General features: G+C 42.7%; 1 long non-coding RNA gene across 4 annotated transcripts in view; it reads right to left on the reverse strand.

Annotated features, from left to right (window-relative positions):
* LOC308474465 overlaps positions 1–8,650 on the reverse strand; it is a 64,202-nt gene extending 55,552 nt beyond the window's left edge. For all 4 annotated transcript variants that reach the window (XR_013984744.1, XR_013984745.1, XR_013984746.1 and 1 more), the window contains exon 1: positions 8,341–8,650. This is a non-coding gene — a long non-coding RNA (uncharacterized lncRNA). The remainder of the gene's footprint in view (positions 1–8,340) is intronic.
* Between the last annotated feature and the right edge of the window lie 15,127 nt (positions 8,651–23,777).

Here is a 23,777-nt window from a genome sequence, read left to right on the forward strand (position 1 = left end):
CCTGGTCTCGGGTCGTGTCAGTCCTTACTGTCCATTCCATCTAGTCCATCAACCTGGAAGCCTTATGTCCGAGGCCCTTAAGTCTCTTCCATGTCCCTTCTGCAATTCTTCTTCATCTTGTTTGTGCTTGCCCTTTTCCTTGTCTTTTGTTGGTCTCTGTCTTAGTTTCTTTCCTTTCTCATTGAGGGGTAGGTCTCTGGGGGATTCCAACCCAAAATTGTCTCCATCACCCTTCATCCAGTTCGCCCATTCCCCACAGTCCCACTCCCCACAGTCCTCGATATAATCCAAAATGTATTTAAAATCAAATTTCAAGATCTCTCCAAAGCTAGGAACCTCCTCATCTCCAGACTCCCCTTGGCCCACTCCAACTTCAATCTTCAATAAAGACTCTCCTCCCTGGAAGAGAGGGGAGTGGTTGTGGGCGGGAAACCGAGCACCGCCCCTAGCAGGGGGCATTAGCCCCCTGCCTCCTCCTCTCACCTGGCTGGCGCCCACGCCCCCTCGGCAGGCATCCAACCAGGTGCCTTCGAGGGGGCGTGTTCAGCAGCCTTTTGCGGCGGCGCCAGCCTCTCCTCGGCCTCATTCTTCTCCGTCCTCTCGTCGCGAGTCACCCACCCTCCACTCCCTTTTAGCTCAGGGTCCTTGTTCTTTGGCCTTGCTATGGACCTTAGGTTGGTCGCCCTGGTTGTCTAGGGGGCCTGGTAGGAATTTTTCCATTTGGCATTAGGCTTTTTGGTTTTTTCGCCTACCTCGTAGCAATCGTCACAACTTTTTGTGGTATTGGTGGGTAGGTTAGGCATTGGAATAATGTGTTGTGGTGTGTCAAAGGGCTGGGTGTGGCCATCGCCTATGCCTTCAATTTTTGGGTATTCCGTTAAAGGAATCTGGCGGTCGTGTACTCTGTCCGATGCCTGCTTGGTGGGAGGCCATGGCACGACCCCCGGTGACATCAGGGGAGAGCCTATAGTTGGATTAGCATCAACAGGCTCCACCTACTGGTGAATAAACCCCCTTGTTTTAGACATCCAATGCCTAAGCCAATACCTTTTCACTGCTGTAATCAATAAAGTTGTGGCCTTTTCTTCTTGGTCTCTGTCTTAGTTTCTTTCCTTTCTCATTGAGGAGTAGGCCTCTGGGGGATTCCAACCCAAAATTGTCTCCATCACCCTTCATCCAGCTCGCCCATTCCCCACAGTCCCACTCCCCACAGTCCTCGATATAATCCAAAATGTATTTAAAATCAAATTTCAAGATCTCTCCAAAGCTAGGAACCTCCTCATCTCCAGACTCCCCTTTCCCACTCCAATTTCAATCTTCAATAACAGCGGCTTATGCTCCTGTAGGGCCTCGGGTCTCTCCATTTGTACTATTTGAGGTGCAGCCACATCCTCCTCCATTGTCATCTGCACTTGCCCAGTCAGTACAGATTCATAGGTTGGTTCCTGAATGATTTCTGTATCAATGTTCCCTGTTTGTCCATAGTTATTAACCACAACAGTCAAATCCATTTTCTCATTCATCAAGTCCATCTTCTCATGCATCTGTTCCAGCAAAGCATTTGTCTTGCATAAAGCAAGCACCCAGTCTTCCTCCCAGCTCATCTTTGTTCAAGGTCAGAAAAGACTGTTCCCACAGTCTTAATCTCACAGATGTTGGGTCTCAAATATACTACAGCAACAATTTAACAAGCTCCCTCTAGAGGAGACAATCTATTTGTATCCTTTTTTTTTTTTTTTTGAAGACAAAGGAAAGTTACTTTCATTTTTCAGATATTTCAGATGTTTTTCAGGTATTTTGTTTCTTTAAAATGCAAAAGGCAACATTAGAATCAACTTGTTTCTCTTCATTAGCTATCTGTCAAAGTATTACGTTCACAGTCAATGAACCTCTCCAACAGTTTCTGTCTCTGACACCTCGTTCCCAGGTTAGAGACGGTGGAAACTTATCCTTATTCACTCCCTCTCCTGCTAGGGTTAAACAGAGTCCCCCCCCCCTTTTCTCCTGCTTCCAAGGGGGGTTTCAGTGATTCTAAATGAAGGAAATTTAGTCTTTTTTTGACAGCTTCCCGGCTTTAGCTTGCAAAATTTTTGCATTAGTCTATATACAAGAAGCGGAAGGCGGACTTCCTGTTTGCACCTTCCCGCTTCGATACCAAATTAAACAATTTCTTGATCCAATTTTCAGTTTCTACTCACGGGTACTTGTTTTAAGTCCAATTGTCCACAGGAAAAAGTCAGCGCTCTCTGGCAATGGCTGTGCGGCTTCACTCCGTGAAAGTAGCAGTCAGTTCGTAGCACCGCGCTTCTCACCCCACTTCGCTCCGGAGCCCCTAGATGGGATTCCCCGCGAGTAGGGGGGCGCTTCTGGTGCCCTGCCGAACCCCACGTTCCCAGGCTTCCTCCGCCTGGGATTTCTAGCGGGTCCCCACCTTCGCCGCGGCGGAAAGACCCAATTTCCACGGAGCCTGTTCCTCCGGTTGGAGGAACTCCGCCATTCACCAGTGGCGCTGACCCGGAAGTCTCGGAGTCCAGCAACATCTGGAGGGCTGCAGGTTCCCCATCCTGGGTTTGATTATGCCCTAAGTCTTTTATTTGCACATTATTGTTTTCAAATCCATTACTATCTCAATCTTATTATTATTATGCTCTTCAGGTATACAGAGTCGTACCACTGGTCTGCCTACCCCACTACTTTCTAGTCTTATTGGCAGTGGCTCCCCACAGCCACAATAGAGGTTTTCCCCAGTCCTGCTGCCTTTTAAGTAGAGATCACAGGGATTGAACTTGGGAACTTCTGCATACAGAGTGTATGCTGTACCACCAAGCTACGGCTCCTTTCAAAGAGCTTCCATGTAGAGCTCGCAGAAATTACACACCAAGGTGCTAAACACTTACATCACTCCAGTTTGCTAATAGATTGTATCCTTAAGGCTGGCTATTAAATTAAATGAACTCTTTATTTTCACACTCCAAGCCAAAAAAAAGTCAAGGCAGCCTGTGAGATCTTGCCAGTACCTCAATGAAAATGAAGAGGCTGAATTTAAAGGAGGACTTGTGGCCAGGGGTGAAGAGGGGAAATGGAATCTGGTAGTATTTTATAAACTAGTTGCAATAAAAAAATTAGAATTCTTCTCCTTTTTTTGCCTTTTTCTTCTTCTGCAGTGCTTTAAAACACACACACACACCATTCTAAACAATAAGAAGCTTCCTAAATGAGCTACATAATGTTCCTTGCCATAATCACCACTGCAACGAGAAAATTGCTAACATCATTCCCGAGCCAGATTTGTCAGTCATGCTGCTCTGTGCTCTGAGTAACAATGTTCTGTGCAATTAATATCAAACCTTCCAAGGCAGCTCAGTCTGGTGAAATTCAGTGTGCTTCTGCCATCAACAGAAAACTGCAATGATGCTATACAAGAGTGTAGAAAGCAAAGGGGTGGAGGAGAAGAGAAACAGCTTTGTACCCGATTGGGCTAGGAATAGAAAGATAATTGCAGTGCATTTTGCACAAAATTGCAGCAGTTTGAAATGTCTCCCCACTCCCCACCACCCCGCCCATTTCTGTTTAATTATAGTTATTATTGCACTCTTAAGAAATTCAGCTGGTGAGAAACAATTCCTTTTCAAACACATTCAGCCCAGCCATTATGCACTCTTCCTTTGTGACCTGAGATGAAACCCAAGTGCTAGTTGATTCCTATTTACACTCGGGGTCCTTAGGTGCAATCATTATTTTTTGGGGTCAGCATGCACATCTTGCAGCAGGAAACGGACAAGGCGAGGCGGGGAGAAAGAGAGGTAAACAAAGCTATTCTTCTTGGCCTCTTGCTGTGCTTTGTAGCGCGGCGGTTTTTCGCTGGTATCCAAGAACGGCATTATCAGGCTGTAATGAATGTGGGAAGGACCCAGTGGAAAGGAAAACAATGTTTCAGGTATGCATGAAGCAATCTGGAAACAGTAACCCCCGTGTGTGCTTAAACAGATATGAGCCTAATGCTGTGATTGGCAAGAAACTGTCACAGCATTAGCACCGAAGAGGCAGGGGACGAAGGGAAGGAGAAGCCCACAAAGGCATCCCTTCAAAGCCATGCAATTGAAGCTTATAAATGGCTGGTTAAATGCACTTTGCTCATTTGAAGCTAGCCAGCATAATGCTCAAAAAGCAAATCCAGGTTGGAGAGATTCTTTGATTGGGGTTTGTATTCCAAAAGGAAGCAGCTGTGTGAGGTAATGCAGGATGGAAATATACTGGAGCCCACAGGACACAAGATGGGGCTCATTTCAGTGTTGCTACGGAGGGTAATGCCAATCAACTTGGTCCTCAATCCAAAGAGCAGTCCTGGTGAAATCAATAAAGCCACTTGCATGGAGATGCTATGCTGGCCTCCTCATTATTAAAAGAAAAAGAGGTGTTAGCCTGTCAAAATGAAAACAACTGGGTTTTCCTAAGGGGTGGATAGAATGGCAGGCCCTTATGCTGTTTACTGTTGTTGTTAGTTGTGGGGATCTATAATTCAGAAGCTGATCTGAAAAGTACATATTGTGTACATACGGAGTCCCAGGATCAAAAATCAGCAGCAGCTCCACCTGAAGGACCTTAAGCAACAGGGTGGCAAAGGACCAGTGAAAACCAAGCGGCAGCAACCTATGAGCCACATCCTGTCACAAAGAACCCATGTAGAAGCTTAGTAGCAGAGTGCATGGCTTGCATGCATAAGTTACCAAACTTAGTCTCTGCCATCTCCAGCAAAATGCATATCCACATTGCAGAGCTGATCAGGGGGATATTTCTGCCTGAGACCTGGGAAAATTTCACCAATCGGATTGGATGTGTCTGAGTTAGATGGTCATGTGTTGTGGCTCAGGATAAGGCTCAGCTCCATGTTGTAGTAGGGTGGAGAATCTCGGGTAGATTTTTTGCTTTTAAAGAAAGGGAGTGATCTTTGGGTTGCCTATGAGCTGCAAAGAGCATCAGTTCTCATCAATGTGGAAGAGGATGACCCCCTGTATAAATAGATAGTGTCTGTTCCATATGCCCCCCATTACATCACTGGAGCAGAGGAAGGGAGTTGGGAACAATGGCAGAAAGGCTTTTACTGATGAGAAGTGACATCCTTGGCTGATTAAGTACATGCTCCATTGTGTATGAACCTCTTACTCTTGCTGTTCTTTTTCTGCTGCAGTACAGATACATATAGGAGTCATTAGAACAGGTTAAAGAGGGTCAGAAACAATGAAGGATGGTGTTAATTGATGGGAAGGGCCTGTAGAGGTCATCTGGGGCAATGCTATACTCTATAACGTATTGTGTTTCATCCTGTAACATCCCATACAAAGCAGCTTATCTTATACTTGCCAGGGCAAGGAGGACAATAATCCAACTAATGCATTACTGCCAAATCACTCACCCTAACACAGGATGGGGGACCTTTTCTAGCTTGAGGGCCATGTGCCCTTCTGGCAACCTTCCAGGGGGCCACATGTCATTGGTGGATGGGGCCAGAGGGGAACTGGGTGGAGGAATGAATATATAAACAGTTTCACACACACCTCTGTTCTCCATCCTAGCAAACTAGAGTCACCATCAGAGATCAAGGGGGCATTCCAGCCAACCAAAAGCTGCTCAAGGAGAGTGTGGAGAAAGGCCAGTGATGGGGAGTGAAGCCTGGGAGGAGAGAGTGTGACTGGGGAGAGGTTGTGGTATGGGAGGAATGCTGAGGACCAGACAGAGAGCCCTGGAGGAGGGTTCTCTGCCCACGCCATAAATGCATGGATATGCACATGCAAATGTATATGTATGTATCCTGCCTTTGCTTCCAAAGGAGCCCAGGGTGGCAAACACACAAGCAATAAAAGAATTAAAGCATCTAAATACAATTCCAGTATGGGAAAGTAGAAAGTCTTCAGAAGGTGCCGGAAAGATGAGCCACAGCTGCTGTCTAATATTTAACAGGAGGAAATTCCACAGGGCAGGTACCACACCACTAAAGGCATGATTACTATCTTGTGTAGAATGGCCTCCTGATAAGATGGTATCTGCAGGAGGCTCTCTCCATAGCTCAGTGATCAATTGTTATTAGAGGAGATACAGAGGAGAGGAGATATTAGAAGAGATTTGCAGCTTGAACATATGCCTTTTTTAGTTTATTTATTTTTTTAAAAAACGAAAAACCTCAGAAGTACCAATGTTCAGCAGCACTTCTTCCCCTGTTGCAAAGGTTTCAAGCCTTAATAACATGTGAATGAGCAAGCAAAAGTGTGTGTGTGTGTGTGTGAGAGAGAGAGAGAGAGAGAGAGAGAGAGAGAGAGAGACATCCCCTCTCATGTGGCATCACAATTTTTTGACCTTTAACTGTAGGATCTCATTGATAAACATCAACTTCTTCACCTTCTCCCTTTGCCACACACAACGAGAACAAGGAAGATTGAGGCTGACACGATGGCAACCTCGCGTTTGTTCCTTTGTTGTCAGAACATGTTCCGTTAAAATCAAACCCCGGTATAATGATGCCAGAACATTTTCTTGTCCTGCATCTGCCAGACTGGTTGCAGAATGTATCGAGTTGGTGATCTGTTGAAATTAAAAAGCATGACTTGTCGTAGACACGTTTTAAGGGCACTGACAAATTAGAGCATGCCTAGAGGAGGGTGATCAGGAAACCAACTCCTATGAGAAATGAAGAATCAAATAATTGTAAAGTTAGAAGCAGGAGTGCCAACTTGGCCCCCCAACTGTGGGTGCATGGCCCTAGCACCAATATCTGTGGGTGCCCAGCCCCTTCGTGGGGAATTTTGTGGGTGCTTGGGCACACAGGGCCTCAGGGAGTTGGCACCTATGGTTGGAAGGGACCCCAAGAATCATCTAGTCCAACCCCATGCAGTGCAAGAATCTCATACATGACAGATGGCCACCCAACTTCTGCTTCAAAACATCCAAGAAAGGAGAACCCACCACCTCCTGAAGGAGTCTGTTTCACTGTCAAACAGCTCTTACCATCAGAAAGTTCTCCCTGATGTTTAGTTGTAATCTCCTTTCTTGTAACTTGAAGCCACTGGTTTGAGTCCTAGCCTCCAGATAAGGAGAAAACAAGCTTGCTCCATCCTCCATGTGACAGCTCTTTATAAATTTGAGGATGGCTATCATATCTCCTCTCAGTCTCCTCTTTATCAGGCTAAACATACCCAATTATTTCAACCATTCCTCATGAGGAAGAAGAAATATTAAGGGGAGACATGACGGGTGTCTTCCAAGATCTGAAGAGCTGTCACAAGGAAGACACAGCAGCAGACTTGTTCTGCTAGAAGGCAGGACTCGAACAAATGGGTAGAAAATGCAAGGAGGCAGATCTCAACTAAATACTAGGGTAAACTGACCAGTGGTGGAGCTGTTCAATAGCAATACTGACTGCTTTGTCTTACAAGATAATCAGAAGTATAGTAAGGCAGATACAAAATGTTTGGGCAATGTTGCAAGCATAGAATTGATGAGCACAGGGTTTCAATAAAAAATATGCTTACGGCGCAGATATCAGCAGCAATGTGCTTAGTTAGGAGCATTTTAGCAGCATACTTTGACAGATGCCTAAAGTAAAGATGGAATAGTGAAGCAAAACAGGGTACACATGTATTATGAGGCAGGTTGAGATGAAGGAATATTCTTGTCTGGGACAGGAAGGGCAAGGAAATAGGTGAAAGGCTGTGACTGATGGTGATTTAGGGAGCCAATCAGAAAGAGGCACCCCAAGTTAGAATAGGATATGGGGGTACAAAAGGCAAACAAGTTAGAAAGAAGGAACAGGTCCTAGATGCGTGAGAATGTTTGCTTGTAATGCTTATTCTCTCTATGGTCTTTTTCTTTGATTCTCTTATAGTTGTAGCTTAATATACTTTTAAGATCACTAAAACTCATCTGATCTATCACAACTGGGTTTGGGAAGGGGGGGAGAGACTCCAATGTGCTCCCAATTTACATCATCCAGCAGGGTAGTAGAATCCCAGTCAGAGGGTGTTGGGGTCACATCATAAAATATCTCATAAACATAAAATAAGATTCCTACTGAATGAAATATTTGGGGGATCTGTCTCATTTTGAATGTGGCAGTGAAGTTAAGAGCCTTGCTGTAAAAATAGATGCCCCCAAGTTGCTTTCCCCTGTTGCTTGGCAGCAATAATAGTCACGTTTGGGCCCATCACCATGGAATGTGAGCTTCTGGGGTCATGGCCTCACCACTATGGGTCAGGGATCCAGACAACAGGGGTATTCAGCCTCATGAGGCAGCCGTTGCCCACCTCTCCCCAACTTAACAGATGAGTGCTCTGTCCTCTTGTAACTCACCCACTGAGAAGTTGCTGATTTTGCTGCTGCTTCTGAGACAGGTTAGAGGCAATAATGAGCCCAATGGAATTGGGGTTTGGCTGCAACGGATCTGTCAGGTTTGTGTGAGAGAAAGAAAGCAGCATTGCTGAAATGTGCCATGTTGATTTAGTAAGCACTGACACCCAGGAGCTCCCAGATTGATTTGGGGCTAGGCAGTGATAGGAAATGCCACACCCCTTGAAAAGCTCATCTTATGGAGGCATTATGAGGCACATGCTTGAGCATGGATGGTGAAGAGTGGTGCTTGCATCATAATTAGATGTTGCAAATGGTCATCCCTGACCATGGTGGCTGGGGCTGATGGCAGTTGGAGTGTACCAACTTTTGAAGGGTGAATATTCCAACACAATGACATCATGGCATGTGGGGGTTTTTCCAACTATACATTATCAGGGACATGTGGGGAGAAGGGGAAACATGTAGCCCCAATCTATGTGTTCTGTATTGATGATGAATTTTTCTCTCAGTCGTTGAGGCTGCAATTCTAAACTCATTTAGTAGGGAGTAACTCCAATCAGAAACACTGGGACTTATACTGAGTGAATATGCTTAGCATTGTGCTGTAAATCCTCTTTAGACCAGCACAGATAAAATTACCAACATTTCCCTTTTTTTTCTAAAATGAAAAGGGGGGGTGGGTGATCAATATATTTTGCCTCTGAAGAAAGGGGGAAGGAAGCAGTCAGGATTCTCTTATTATATGTCAGAAATGAATCAAGCTACTTAAAGAGCAGTAACTTGTTGGCTGTGCAGAGGGAGTGTAGGTGTGAAGAGCTTTATTTAATTGATCTGTTAAAATAAGACTAATTAATAGAAAATAGGAATCGCAGCTGCAAAGAAAAATGGCATATGGAGAGCGCTCCATTCATTGACACGTCTTTAAGAACTGCAAGGAAAAACTAACATCTGCAAAAGTCTTTCTTCCCTGCAGTGAGAAATTTCCCATCAATCTCCTTGTGGTGTTTTCTGCTAGGATGCAGGCTTGTTTTCTCGCACATATCTTACTCAATACTTTAGGGAGAGGGAAAAAATATCAATGCATACATAGCCAAGGGTAGATTCAATTCTCTGGAAGAAAAGAAAGAAAAATGAAAGGAGGGGGGCAAACCATTTCTGTCAACTATTTTCGTGCATCAACCAACTGACCCATTACTTTCAGGGATGCTGTTTATATCACAAACCCAGAGTGATTAATTTCAGATTCTAGGAGCAATTAAAGTTGCAGTGTTGGTAGTTACAAAACTACAGATCTAAGCATTAATTTGATCTGCTTACCAATATGAAACCCAATTTTGCTTAACTGTGCGCATGAAACTATTGATTTCTTGCTCTTGAGTTATGTTCTCACCGTGAAATCTGAAGTCATAGTTTTTCCATGTAGAACAAATTAAGACATTCAGAACAACAGCTGAACTTCTTGCCCTCAAGAATCTGAGAGTAGGCTTTCTTAAACAGGGAGGAGATATATAGAGATATATACCTTTATAGATGGGGATATGAAGTTGTGAAATATTTTCTTCTTTACCACATAATATAGTTGAATCCTCTATATAAAATAATTAGCCCCCAGCCCATCAGTAAAACCAAATGACCGAGGGTGTCATCAAACCACTCTTGCTACATCTAATTGCTCACCTTGTTCTGCCTTGGGTAAGATAAACTTTATTATTTTTTATTATAGGGATTATTATTAATCTGTCTTCTCCTTAGAGCAATTAAGATCTGCTGGGGAGACACCTCTTGCTGTCCTGCTGTTGGGTGAAGCACATGGTGTGCTGATGTGGGCTAGGGGCTTCTCAGTGGTGGCACCCAGCTAATAGAATGCCCTCTTCTCTCTGGGGTGAATGATGCTGATGCAGTTTGCCTTTCAACACATGCTAAAGAGGCACCTCTTTGCCCAGCCTTTTACAGGGGCTTGAGGTAATGAGCCAGCTGTGAATTCATAGATTCTGACTGCATATTTTTTAAGATTGTCCCCATTTTAGATATAACAGAGAGCTCTGGCCTCAAACAAGTAAGGATTTCTGCTCAAATTCAGCACATGAGGGAAGAGGGGGAAAGTGAGGGAGGAACGTACAGACCTGACACTCTTTCCATGATTTGTGAACCTTTCAATATGATATGTTGGATCTGTACCAGGCCACTAATGTTTTCCTCAGAGTTCAAGATTTCCCTGTACTCCATTCCCACTAAGGTGCAGAGGTACGGTCACGTTACTTAAAAAACCAGCAGGGAATGACATTAAATATACAATACACCATCTGTACAGTAGCAGTGAAGTAAACTGCTTAAAAATATAATTTGCAAGAATCATCATCCTGTAAGAAAACCTTACTGAAATTCTGACTCTGTCATAAAGATTCTCTGAGTCAAAGTAGGAAACTGGCAAAGGTCCAGATATTCACTTGCTCAGGGTGGATGAATTTCCCCAAAGCCAGATATTTCATCCATATATTTATGGCCTGAATGGCAGAAATATTATACCCAGTATTCCCCACTTGCATGTCAGCACAAGAACTGCCAAGAACAGACTATGCCTGTTTTTGAACTCAGTAGCTCATAGGATTAGTTTAGACACTGTAGGCATTTGCCTTAACGCCCAGGGTTCAAATCCAAGCAAGGTCAATAGGGGCAGCTAAATTACCATCTAACAGGGCGGTTCATTGATTTGCCATACAAAAGCTGAGTTGGCTACAATTGTGCAAATCACCATGGCGTAGTCTCAGTGCAAAACAAAATATCACCAGAGACAGCTTTCCTGAGTACTTATCACACCAGAACACATAATAATAATAATAATAATAAATTTTATTTATATCCCGCCCTCCCCAGCCGAAGCCGGGCTCAGGGCGGCTAACAACAATCAAATAATCAAAAAATCAAATAATCACACAATCTAAAAATATTTCATTATAAAAATTAATTAATTAATGTATTTAAACAGATGCAAACGCACACTAGAGTATCTAAGACACAATGGCTCAGAGTCTCATGAGACAGAGAACTCATAATGCATTTCCTTGTACATGCTAACATCTAGCTCTGGCTTCTTCCTTTGCCAACCCACCTGTGTTATGCCATTCAAGGACATGCCTTGAAGCTCTGATGGAAACAAGTGCTCTTTCTGGTCATCTTCCGTAGACTCCCCACCCCAATCCCATATCTGGACTTATCCATCTGTGTGGAGCAGGAAGAGGTTTACAGCAGCAGTTCCAGAAGACCTCTGGAAACTGTTTTGGTTGTTTTTTTAAAGTAATATTTATTAAAATTTGAAAGGTTACAAAAAGAAGAAATAAAAAAAGAACAGCATCCTAAGCAAAAACAGAACATCACATCACAATAAAGAAAAAAAGAAAAAAGAAAAAATAAAGAAAAAATACAATGAATCTTCCCATAACTTATCTTTCATTTACTTGTTTCCTTGACCTCCTCACACCTCCCTTTTTTGTATTCTAGTTCAATTAGCTATTTCAGCAAGTCCTTTCCATCTTTTCCAGGTTTTTTTAAAAAATATTTATTAGAGTTTAAGTATCACAAAAAAGAAAAAAGGAAAAAAAAAGAAATACAAGCAATAAACAATTACAAGACCTCAAAAACAAAGGAAATACAATAATACAAAACATCAACAGTACCTCAAAACATTGGAAAAGAAAAAAAAAGAGAACAAAAAAGAAAGACCCCGTATTATCCTTATCTTTCATTTGCTTATTTCCTCAACTTCCTCACACCCCCTTTTTTGTATTCTAGTTCAATTAATTGTTCCAGCAAGTCCTTTCCCTCTTTCTCAAATTTAGTTCCATAGTTTATCTTAACGCAATTTAACCTAAGTTTAACCTTTACCCATTGTCAATCTATTCATACTTAATTCTTTATAACATTTCAACTAGAGTCGTATAACTTCTTTCCAGCATCCTTCTAACATTCATTAATTTTACAATGTTTCTGTAAATATACTTTAAATTTTTTCCAATCTTCTTCCACCGACTCTTCTCCCTGGTCTCGGATTCTGCCAGTCATTTCCGCCAGTTCCATGTAATCCATCAGCTTCATCTGCCATTCTTCCTTGGTAGGTAGATCTTGTGTCTTCCAGTGCTTTGCGATAAGTATTCTTGCTGCTGTTGTGGCGTCATCTTTTCCAGTTTTTGTCCTCTATTTTATCTTAATATAATGTAACTTTACTTTCCCTCCTTTCACCATTTAACAATCTGTTGTTGTTGTTGTTTCCCTCTGGAAACTGAGGGAAAATGTTTTGTTCTTAGCGTCATGGGGACACAAAGCAACAAGCAGGCTGGCCATGTATCCTGAAGGACTGTCGGAGCACAGTCTTCTATTTGAAGGGCTATCCTGCCCAGGTCTGCTTAAAGATAAGGAACAGGGACCTTGAAATTGCCCAACTGTTAGTGCCCGGACAGGAGGCTGAACAAGCACATAGGTCACCTAGCCGCAACCTTCCCCACAATAGTGCCATGCATTGTATTTCTATTTAAATTACAGTAACAATTTATAAGTTTGCATCTATTTGTATATATTAGCATATGCAAATCTGTGACCTCTTTTTTTTGTCATGCACAACCTCTTTTTTAAAGATGCATTTAGTGGGCAACGTAGCCAGAAGTCATGGAGAGAAGAAAACAGTCATTTGCTGGCAAAGCAGACAGTCTTTGGTCTGGTCCCTGCCAGCCTTCTGTTCCTCCTTTCTTCAGATATTAGAAGTGCTTCCTGGTATCACAGCCCTTAGATGCTGACAAGTCACACATTCAAGTCCAGCTGGTCCAAGAGGTTGTGATGCAACACCTCAGGGCCCCATTGTTGCACAAATCATTGCTTCTTCTACCTTTCCGACTTTAACAGGGATCAATAACCACCATGATATTCCTGCATTTCAGGAGCTAGAATTAGATGAACCTCAGGGTCCCTTCCCAGTTCCAGGGGGATTTTTTTTAATGGAACTGTCCTTACAGTCAGTAGCAAATGCCTTTTTAGTTCTTTGCACTATAAATAATTACCGAAACTTAGAATAGTTTGTCATGAATCTGAAGGTAAAAATATATTTTCTCTTTGATTGCCAAATACAACATGTCTATAATTACTCTCTGAAAATGAATTATTATTTGATATAAATTACACACTTGAAATCATTACTATTCTGACAGTCTATGGCATTGCAACTTCAATATATTTTGGGGGAAAGTAAGCATGCACATACAAAACACCGTCTGACACCTAACCTATCAGACATAAAAACACCACTTGACATTCATCATGGATAAAACTGAAATAGATCACTGAATAGCGGCAAACTGAACTTAGCTATTGTTGTGCTTGAACAAACATAAATTGAAATTGTTAATTGTTCATGAACACTTGAAAGCCAAGCATGAATTGTGCAAAATGGATTTTGCAAAATGTGGGATATTTTGTAGAGCTAAAAAAAACTGAAGAAATTCTTTAGCAAATTCTCCCACGTAGAATTGACTTGATGGGGGGGATAAAATGAAGGTTTTACTAATTTGATTTATTAAATTATTATTATTATTATTATTATTATTATTATTATTATCTGTTCTGGTGCTGTTAGAGATTCATTGGAACTTAAGATGTAATGCAACTAGTTCATGTCATGAACACCTTAAAATTCACCAACAAGATTTTGATCTTTCAAAGGCATTTCTTACAACTAAATTTCAAATGCAAAATTTCAAAATGTGAAAAAACCCACTCAAATGGTAAAAAAAATAAATCTATTTAAGTAAAATTTGATCTCAGCTTTTATTATTTATAGACCTGTGAACAAAAACTAGAGAAACTTGAAAGTGGAATTGTTATTGCTGTTTGCATTTCTATTGCACTTGATCTGAGTCAGCAAAACAATTCACTTGAGACTTTAACATACACTTCCATTAACAAAGTGACTATCACAAGGTTACATTAATAACTCCTATGGGTGCAGGCTAGAGCAAAGCTCTAAACTTGAACTTTAATTTCCCTTAAATTACATTTAGGGCACAATCCTCGGGTTTCTTGGGGCGCATCGCAGGATCCATAGAAGAAAATGGATCTCCCCCTTTGCTCATGGAGAGAGAGAGATCCACAGGCAGAGGGGAATGTCCATCCTGAGATGTCTCCTTGCAGCCACAGAAACCATCATAACCATCTCCCTACTGCTTTTGTGCTTTAACAGCACAGAGGAGAAGAAAGAGGTGTGCTGGGGCAGGTCCAAAGCTCCCTAATCTTGCCCCGATTCAGGGATCAAAGTATTCAAGCCACACACATGGCAGGGGGGACATTTCCCACACTTCTGCCCTGCCGGTGCAAGGCCCCCAAGGCTTTGGATTTTGAGGTTTGTCTGCCTGTGATTCTCCTTTCCTTGGCAAGGTATAATTGGTCTGCTCATTTTCATGTTTTTTCCAGCAGTAAATGAATGGATAGTGCCCTATATACTTCAGTGTGCTCATATATAAAACTGTCCATGCACTTTCAAGGGTGAGAAGGCCTAGAAAGGTGGAAAACCACAATGCTCAGGTCTTCGTAAAGAAAAGAAAAAGCTGTGATCTTTGCACACCAGGCAGACAAGAGCAAAGGACAGCCTTGTTAACAGCCCATTTGCTGTTTTGAATGGATGCTCCTGCTGCCGAGACATTTCTCTGACATCCTTCTATATATGTATCTTTCCCTCTTGGAAGTCACTGTAATCATAAAGGTCACCCAGAGAGATTTAAAGGCGCTCCAAATGTTATCTGTAGTGTCCGTATATAGACTGCTGGAACCTGAGGTCAACAGTTAGGACAACGCAAAGGTCAGTTACTAATGGCCGGGACATCGCTGAAGTTTGCTGGAGTGATTTGACAACGATGCTCCTGATTTTCAGTTCCAGGTTTTTCATAATGCGAGTTTTCAAGGATGCCTGCAGCTAAGCTTCAAGGAGCTATTAGAGGCAGGTTGAAGAGCAGAGCTATCGAGTCGCTCTGATTGGAGTATCAGTTTCTCAGCTATTCCTCTGTTCCCAGTTACCTTTCCAAAGTCCCTAATGCTCAATGCGGCAAGTTCCATCACTTGGTGAAGACCTAAACTTGCCCGGGGGATGAAAAGAAACGATGCCAACTCTTTTTGACTTTCTCACTTTAAAAAAAAGAACCACAAAAGGGGGCCACAGAGGATGTATTACTGCCCATTGCCTCTGCCTCTCCCTCTCCTCTCCAAATATGTGTAGGTATGTGTAGATGTGTAGATATCGAGAGATATAGGTGCAGATATAGATGTGTAGATATTGAGAGATATAGGTACAGATATAAAGACACATACATATATATATGTATGTATGTATGTATGTATGTATGTATCTTGGAATGGTGTTATTATATGGAGACGCACCACCTCCACAAAGAATAAGTTTCCCTTGTCCAAGTTGTCTGGAACTGCATCACAGTGAGAGAGGTGAGGGGTTGCTTACCTGTGAAATATCCAAGCAGGCACTCACACCTTGGGCCTTCTCACCTCCAAGGAGACCACACCCAGCAACAACTGCCCCAGAACTAGTTCTCACCACTCAGGGAAGCAGAGAGCATTTAACATTGTTTGTTTCAGATATTCAGTGGATTGATTAGGTAGATAGCCTGCGACAATGGCACTCCACAAGCCTGGCACCTAGGGATGGAGGAGAAATCTGATTCCCTTTCTTTCTGTCTACATTACAGTTCCCATAGATAATTCCATGGCGTCAGCCCCCATGCCAAATACTGGGGACATACTACAACTGCCCCCCATCCCATGTATGAAATAATTAATAATAGTCTGAGCAGTTAGAGAAATGCAATACTCTCTGTGCCCATCTTATGGCTTATGGAGATTGCAGGCTTATTGGAACTGATTCAGCATAGGAAGTTCCAATCCCTTCATCTTTTTTTAATAAAACAAAAACAATAGTAGATATTTTAAATTAAATTAATATAATTGGGGTTCTTATGTTTGTTGTTATATATGAAATTATTGTTGATTTCTTGTTGGTTTTGTCATTTCCTGGTTTTTGAGATTTACCTGCTGTTTTAAGTTAGATTTAACCACTTTTAAGACCTGTGGGGATGGGGAACCTCTGGTTCCCCAAAAGTTGTTGGACTTCAACTCCCATCAGCCCCAGCCAACATGGCCAACGGTCGTGTATGATGCAACTTGTATTGCAGCAGCATCTGGAGGTTCCCCAACCCTGTTTTAGACAAACATGCACAAAAGCAATAAACACATATTATAAAGAAATCAATACTGATCTGGATAATAGGGGGAAATATGAAACACGTTTTGCCAAGGAAGAATGAAAGATGCAGTCTGAAAATCTATACCATGCGCATTCAGTCTTTGCAGAGAATGCCACCCAGTGTTCTAATTAGTGTCAATATTAGGAACAAACTGCTGGCAATTTAGATATTGAGAGCCTCTACCTTTCTCTACCATGCTCCAGCAGCCATCAAGAACTGCATCCCAGAGAAGTTCTGTTTCTGCTGTGAACATATTTTGTGATCAAAAAGATTGCCTGCTCTTACTTAATTGCCTCCTAATTAGGCAGCAAAAATCAAAGGAACTGTCAAACTTTTAATTATAAAGAGAATCTCTTTCAAGATTACTGCAGGATTTCACAATATTTATGCATTGATTTAAATAATGTCTTGGCTGTTTATGGGTCTAAAGAGTTCAAAAGGGATATTCCTATTGTATCTTCCTGTCCCTTTCTTGGATCTCTCCCAATCTGTCATATCTGAAAGTGCAGACGGGGTGCTTGAAGTACAGGTGCCAACATGGATGCTGGATCTTTGTTTGTCATCACTGGTCTAATGTTGGCAGGCAATTCAAGACCTAATTGCTAAGGCAAAGGGGAAGGAAGTATAGTGGATGCTCGGGTTGCAAACATGATCCATGCGGGAGGCACATTCGCAACCCACAGCATTCACTACCTGCAGCGCTGTGTCTGCGCATGCGCGGGTCACAATTCGGTACTTCTGAGCATGCGCAAAGCACGATTTAGTGCTTCTGCGCATGCATGAGTGCCGAAACCCAGAAGTAACCCGTTCCGGTACTTTCGGGTTTGGCGCTGTGCGCAACCCGAAAACACGCAACCTGAAGCGTCTGTAACCCGAGGTATGACTGTATTCCACCACAGAAAACTATAAAAATTGCTTGGAACTTCAGTTTATGAGCAAGGTGATGGGGAGTCAGCTCAGTGAGATCTGCTCAGCTGTAAGCATTGCGGGATGAGACTGGTTTTCCTGATCCATTTCCACTGGGCATTTGGCAAGAATTCGATATAAGACACTATCTTGGTAGTCTTATCTAATCAGGGAGTATGTATTGTCCCTGTTCGAATCCCTGTGATGGAGTGAGCCCCCATTGCTCTATCCCAGCTCCTGCCAACCTAGCAAGTAGATAAATTGGTACCGCTGTGGTGGGAAGGTAAACGGTGTTTCCCTGCGCTCTGTCTTCCGTCACAGTGTCCCCTTTTAGCAGAAGCAGTTTAGTCCTGCTGGCCACATGACCCAGAAAGCCGTCTGTGGACAAACGTCAGCTCCCTCGGCCTGAAAGTGAGGTGAGCACCACAACCCCATAGTCGCCTTTGACTGGACTTAACCTCCAGGGGTCCTTTACCTTACCTTTACCTTTATTGTCCCTGTTAATATTACTGGGATCCACGGCTAGCAACTTGAATAAAATATTGGGAGGGCCCAGGTAAGCCCCGCCCCATATAACTGATCACATGACATGGCACATGCACACCATTTGATCTACAGTGGTACCTCGGGTTACATACGCTTCAGGTTACATACGCTTCAGGTTACAGACCCCGCTAACCCAGAAATAGTACCTCGGGTTAAGAACTTTGCTTCAGGATGAGAACAGAAATCGTGCAGTGGCGGCGCGGCGGCAGCAGGAGGCCCCATCAGCTAAACTGGTGCTTCAGGTTAAGAACAGTTTCTAGTTAAGAACAGACCTCCAGAACGAATTAAGTACTTAACCCGAGGTACCACTGTATAACGATATACTTCCTTATTTCACTAAGGGCCACACAAGATATTTCTGAGGGAAACAAAGCATTCCCAACCTACATTTTCCCTCTTAACATCATTGTGCTGGCAGGAGGAGAACTGGTGCACAGGACTTTGAGTGACTTTCATACTGATTTTTCTCTGGAGCTTAGGCCCAGCAATAAGTAGCCGGCTGGTGTGTTTTTGCCAGGTGACATCTGCCTCCACTCTCCATGTCCTCAGAGCAATTCTGCTTCCCATTTTCCTCGTTGCAGTCAGGAGCAGGTGCCGCAGTTCCAACCCTGGTGGTTAGCTCAAGAGAAGGAAGCTTTGGCGGGATGTAACACTCTTCCTTCCTGAGGCAGAAGAATGACAGGGTCACCTCGCCTGCTGTCACCTCTGCTCCAGTGCAGATGGCGCTGCTGTTGCTGCATTTGCTGGAGCGGGGAAGAATATGACTCTAAAAGGGTGGCAAGAAGATGTCCCTTCACTTTTCATTCTGTTGTTCCCGCTGCATCGTGTGAATGGAAATAAAATGTGACAAGTTGACACTTGTAGTATCACTGCACTGCAGGCTGAACAGAACCATGATGGCTTTTCAAAGTAATGCTGCAAGGCTTCAGAAGATTCCGGCTGACTGACAGCTCCCAGGGGTCTTTTCGGCCTCTTATTATTATTAATGCATCATAAGAAATTCAGCTCCTTTGTGGCTAATTGAGCTTCTGTCCCTAATCCTTTGCAAGAGGAACTGGGAATCCTTCCTATTTACACGAGAGCTTTGCAAATGAACAAGAGGCAGCAAGCCTTGTTGAAGCATTTTGCTCCTCTGAAAAGAGAGGCGACTATCACAGTAACATTCTTAGAAGGTATGAATAAGTCAGAGGCATCAATTGCTCAGAGTTACTTTCACATGGCCCCTTCTCTCCTATCCACACAATTCATCCACTCATTTATTTTTGATAATCCAGATTGCATCCTTTTAAAATCACCAAAGGCCTGTCTTTTTCCTAAGGTGCCACTGTTTAGTGGTCCTTTTTAGAACTTCCAGCACAACTGCAGCACTGACTAGTTCTAATTTCTGTTTTTGTGTGTGTGCTGGGTTTTTTATTCAGACATTGCTGTTTCTTGATGGAGTCACACACCATCTTTCTTCATCACCTGCCTGCCCCTTCATCACCTTCATCATCCCTGTGTGCTGCTCTCTGTTGAAATTGACCAGAGTTAGGAGAAAAGCCCTGTAAGTTTCAACACTGCCTTATCTGTTCCTTATTTGATCAAACTACTTTTGTTTGTACCAGGCTGATGTACAAACAGGCTCTTTGACTTTAAAATAAAAACTTTCTCAGAAAACTAATAAGTGGTACAGAATGGCTAGTTCTGCAAGTGTGGCTTTCCCTTCCTTTTTTCCTACTCCTTCACCTCTCGGTGATGAGAGTGGTTGTCAAAGATCACAACTAGCTTGGTGCATCACATGGATTCTCTAATGAGCAATGTCTTCTAAAACGTCAGATAAATGGCTGGGGACTTCTAAAACACTCCGTGGTTCTGCTAACACTTCAAGGGGGCAGATTTTTTAAATCAGTGGCACCTTTTAACACACTTCTCCATGGTTTTTATTTCCTTTTACTAAAAGGACTTATGAAAAAAGCAATGGTAGCAGGAGGGAAAAGGAAGAGATACTGCGGTCGTGGCCAGGGCACCAACTATAGGGGGTAGAAAGGGCCTTCATCCCCCTCAATATTTGTAGGGAGGGGGCTAAGCCCCATCAATATTGAGGGGGCTGCCATCCCCTGCCATTTACAGGAGAGCAGGGCCCCTCAATGGGGGGGGGGAGTCAGCACCCCTGGCTATTGCTGTTGATGCTGCTGCCACAACACAAACATCCCTCAGCCACCTCAAAGAAAGGTAAGCATGGCAAAAAACCTGCACTACATCCATAAGAATCTGTGCAGCTGAAATTCGATAAGAATTTTTCTTTTTTTAATAATAATTTTATTAAGTTTACATTTTACCGTAATCACATTCCATTAAATAATCTCATGACCAAAAACATTGCTCAAACTGAGCTTCGACTTTCCCCCATCCCACTCTCTGGCTTTCATAGAACGTGTCCAGAGGAGGGCAACCAAAATGGTCAAAGGCCTGGAAACGATGCCTTATGAGGAACGGCTAAGGGAGCTGGGCATGTTTAGCCTGGAGAAGAGGAGGTTAAGGGGTGATATGATAGCCATGTTCAAATATATAAAAGGATGTCACATAGAGGAGGGAGAAAGGTTGTTTTCTGCTGCTCCAGAGAAGCGGACACGGAGCAATGGATCCAAACTACAAGAAAGAAGATTCCACCTAAACATTAGGAAGAACGTCCTGACAGTAAGAGCTGTTTGACAGTGGGATTTGCTGCCAAGGAGTGTGGTGGAGTCTCCTTCTTTGGAGGTCTTTAAGCAGAGGCTTGACAGCCATATGTCAGGAGTGCTCTGATGGTGTTTTCTGCTTGGCAGGGGGTTGGACTCAATGGCCCTTGTGGTCTCTTCCAACTCTATGATTCTATGATTCTATTCTATGATAGATAATCACTTACATCTTAGCATTTCTATAACCACTTATTTACCTTCTTTCTTTCTTAATAAAATTTACCTTGTTAGATGTAAACCAGCTCCCAATATTAACATTACAAAATATTTCAACTCAAACCTATCATTTTAGTCTGCCATTCTTCCAATACTGGAAGTTCCTGCTGCTTCCATTTCTGGGCCAAAAGTATCCTTGCTGCTGTTGTAGCATACATAAACAAATTTACATCTTTTTTAGGAATTTCATCTCCAATTACACCTAACAAAAACGCCTCTGGTTTTTTATTAAAAGTATATTTAAAAACCTTTTCCAATTCATTATATATCATGTCCCAATAGGCTTTCACCTTAGTACACGTCCACCACATGTGGAAGAAATCCCCCTCTTTCTCTTTACATTTCCAGCATTCTTTACCTTGATTTCTATACATTTGGGCAAGTTTGGGCGGTGAAATTCGATAAAAATTTCACTGAAATTTTCTTGCCATTTTGAAATTTCTTGAATGCAGTTACTTTTCCCATTAATTGATAGAGAATGTTGTTGTTGTTTTATATAAAGGAAATTGCAGGAGAATGCTCATAGAAAAAAATCAAATGCTTGAACTGAGTCCAGAGTCACTGACTAGTGAGTTCATAGGGATTGCTGGAAAATACCAGTGGTGGCATGCTTGTAGTTTTGAATAGTCTGGGATCTTCTAAACATGTCGTTGGTTCATCCTAAAGATAACTGAGCCATCAGTGAGACATTAACTCTGCAGCTTCACGGTTCCAAAACAACCCTCTGCACATAATCTGGAACAATATCTGTTGCACTGGCAGGGTATGGTTGGCAAGGAATTCTAAAGCCTCAGGATGGACTATTCCGGAACAAATTTCAAAATCAAAACAAAGAGCCAGTTCACTTCACCCTCCACTTTTCCTAGGGAAATCACACTTTACGGCTAATTCCTGCCCTTATAAGCTGACTATAACATAACTTATTAGCTGACTCAACTCTATTTTGTGTGAAAGCCTGAGGGTAGCCTCCAGCTTTCATCCCCTTTCATTCTAATTATCAAGTGTGTACCAGATTAAATTCAAAATGAAGTAGCCGGGTCAGGAAATCTACTTAAAGTTTAATGGAAGTTAATGATTCATTGATCAAACTCATTTATGCCTAATTAAAGCTTTCCTGCACTGGAAAAGGCAAGGGGGAAGTTTTATAATGCACCTCTTTCCTGCACATGGCAGATTTGAAGCTGGAGAGAATAGAAAATTCATGGCATCTGGATTCTGTGTTTCAGTAGCACATGGCTTGGCAGAAACAGTGCATATTTAAGGCATAATTATTTTAGATGACTTCACCAAGTGGATTCTTTTTGCATGACACTGCCAAGCACAATGCTGGGATCCAGCTGCATGGAGCCAGATTGTCAACTAAGCTTGCCTGCACCAGCATCAGCTCCCAATAATTAAGCTCTGAGAGGATTATAATAATTAGGCTGTGTAAGAGTTTCAAGGCTGCATCTCAGCACTCACAGAAAACAGGAAATAGCGACAGCTTGAAACTGAAAGGCAAATTTCCATTTGAAGAATGCAAGCTTGTTTTGTCTTCTTCTTTTTTTTAAGGAACATTTCTGGTTGGTTTGTTTTTTAATCACTTGCAGTAGGCAGATACCTCCACAAGTATAAAATCTCCCCACCTGAGCAGTCTAGCTTTGCACACCCAGGACAATATTTTGCAAGATCACAGTCACCTTTATCGTGCTTAACTGATCCTGAAAATACCCGCCTTCGCTACTTGAACTGTAAGCATGGATGACACACACACCTACATCCATATGTGGATGGATGAAGAAGACAGGGGAGGCATGTGCCCCCAACATGCACGGCAGCTCTGTCCCACCCCCACTCTCTCCATCATGATATACACACTAGCACTCCTTCATGTGAGATGAGACCCTGGCTGGACTAGAGTCCTCCCTCCTGGATAGAAGAGGTCTACATGCGTATGCGGAGCACCTTCCAACAATGGCTTCTATCAATGGCTTCTAGCCACAAGGGATACACTCATGAGCATGCACTTAGCACTAGAGCATAGAATCACAGTTTGATGCCCCAGTTGTGGAATGCTCTCCCCAGGGAGATTTGCCTGATGTGAAAACTTTAGAATCATAGAATCATAGAATCATAGAGTTGGAAGAGACCACAAGGGCCATCGAGTCCAACCCCCTGCCAAGCAGGAAACACCATCAGAGCACTCCTGACATATGGTTGTCAAGCCTCTGCTTAAAGACCTCCAAAGAAGGAAACTCCACCACACTCCTTGGCAGCAAATTCCACTGTCAAACAGCTCTTACTGTCAGGAAGTTCTTCCTAATGTTTAGGTGGAATCTTCTTTCTTGTAGTTTGGATCCATTGCTCCGTGTCCGCTTCTCTGGAGCAGCAGAAAACAACCTTTCTCCCTCCTCTATGTGACATCCTTTTATATATTTGAACATGGCTATCATATCACTTTCTTCTTTCCATCACCAGATAAAAATGCCTTTATTTGCCCAGACCTTTTAGATTTGATTTCAAAGCTGTTTTATCACAGAATGATTGTTAGCCATGCTCTTAAACCTTTTATTGGTTGTTATTATTTTTTATTGGGGGATTTTATTTAAGCAGCGCTGGGAGCCTTCTTGGATGAAGAGCACTGCTGTCCAAAGTAAATAAATGAATGGATAAGCTCTCATTTGATCTCTTAATTTTGAGAAGCTGTTTGGTGTCATGGGTTGGGGAACCTCAGGCCTGTGAGGGAACCACATGGCCCTCTAGGCCTCTTTATATGGCCCTC

The sequence above is a fragment of the Podarcis pityusensis genome (assembly GCF_964106645.2).
Source record: "Podarcis pityusensis genome assembly, chromosome: 3".
NCBI classification, from domain to species: domain Eukaryota; kingdom Metazoa; phylum Chordata; class Lepidosauria; order Squamata; family Lacertidae; genus Podarcis; species Podarcis pityusensis.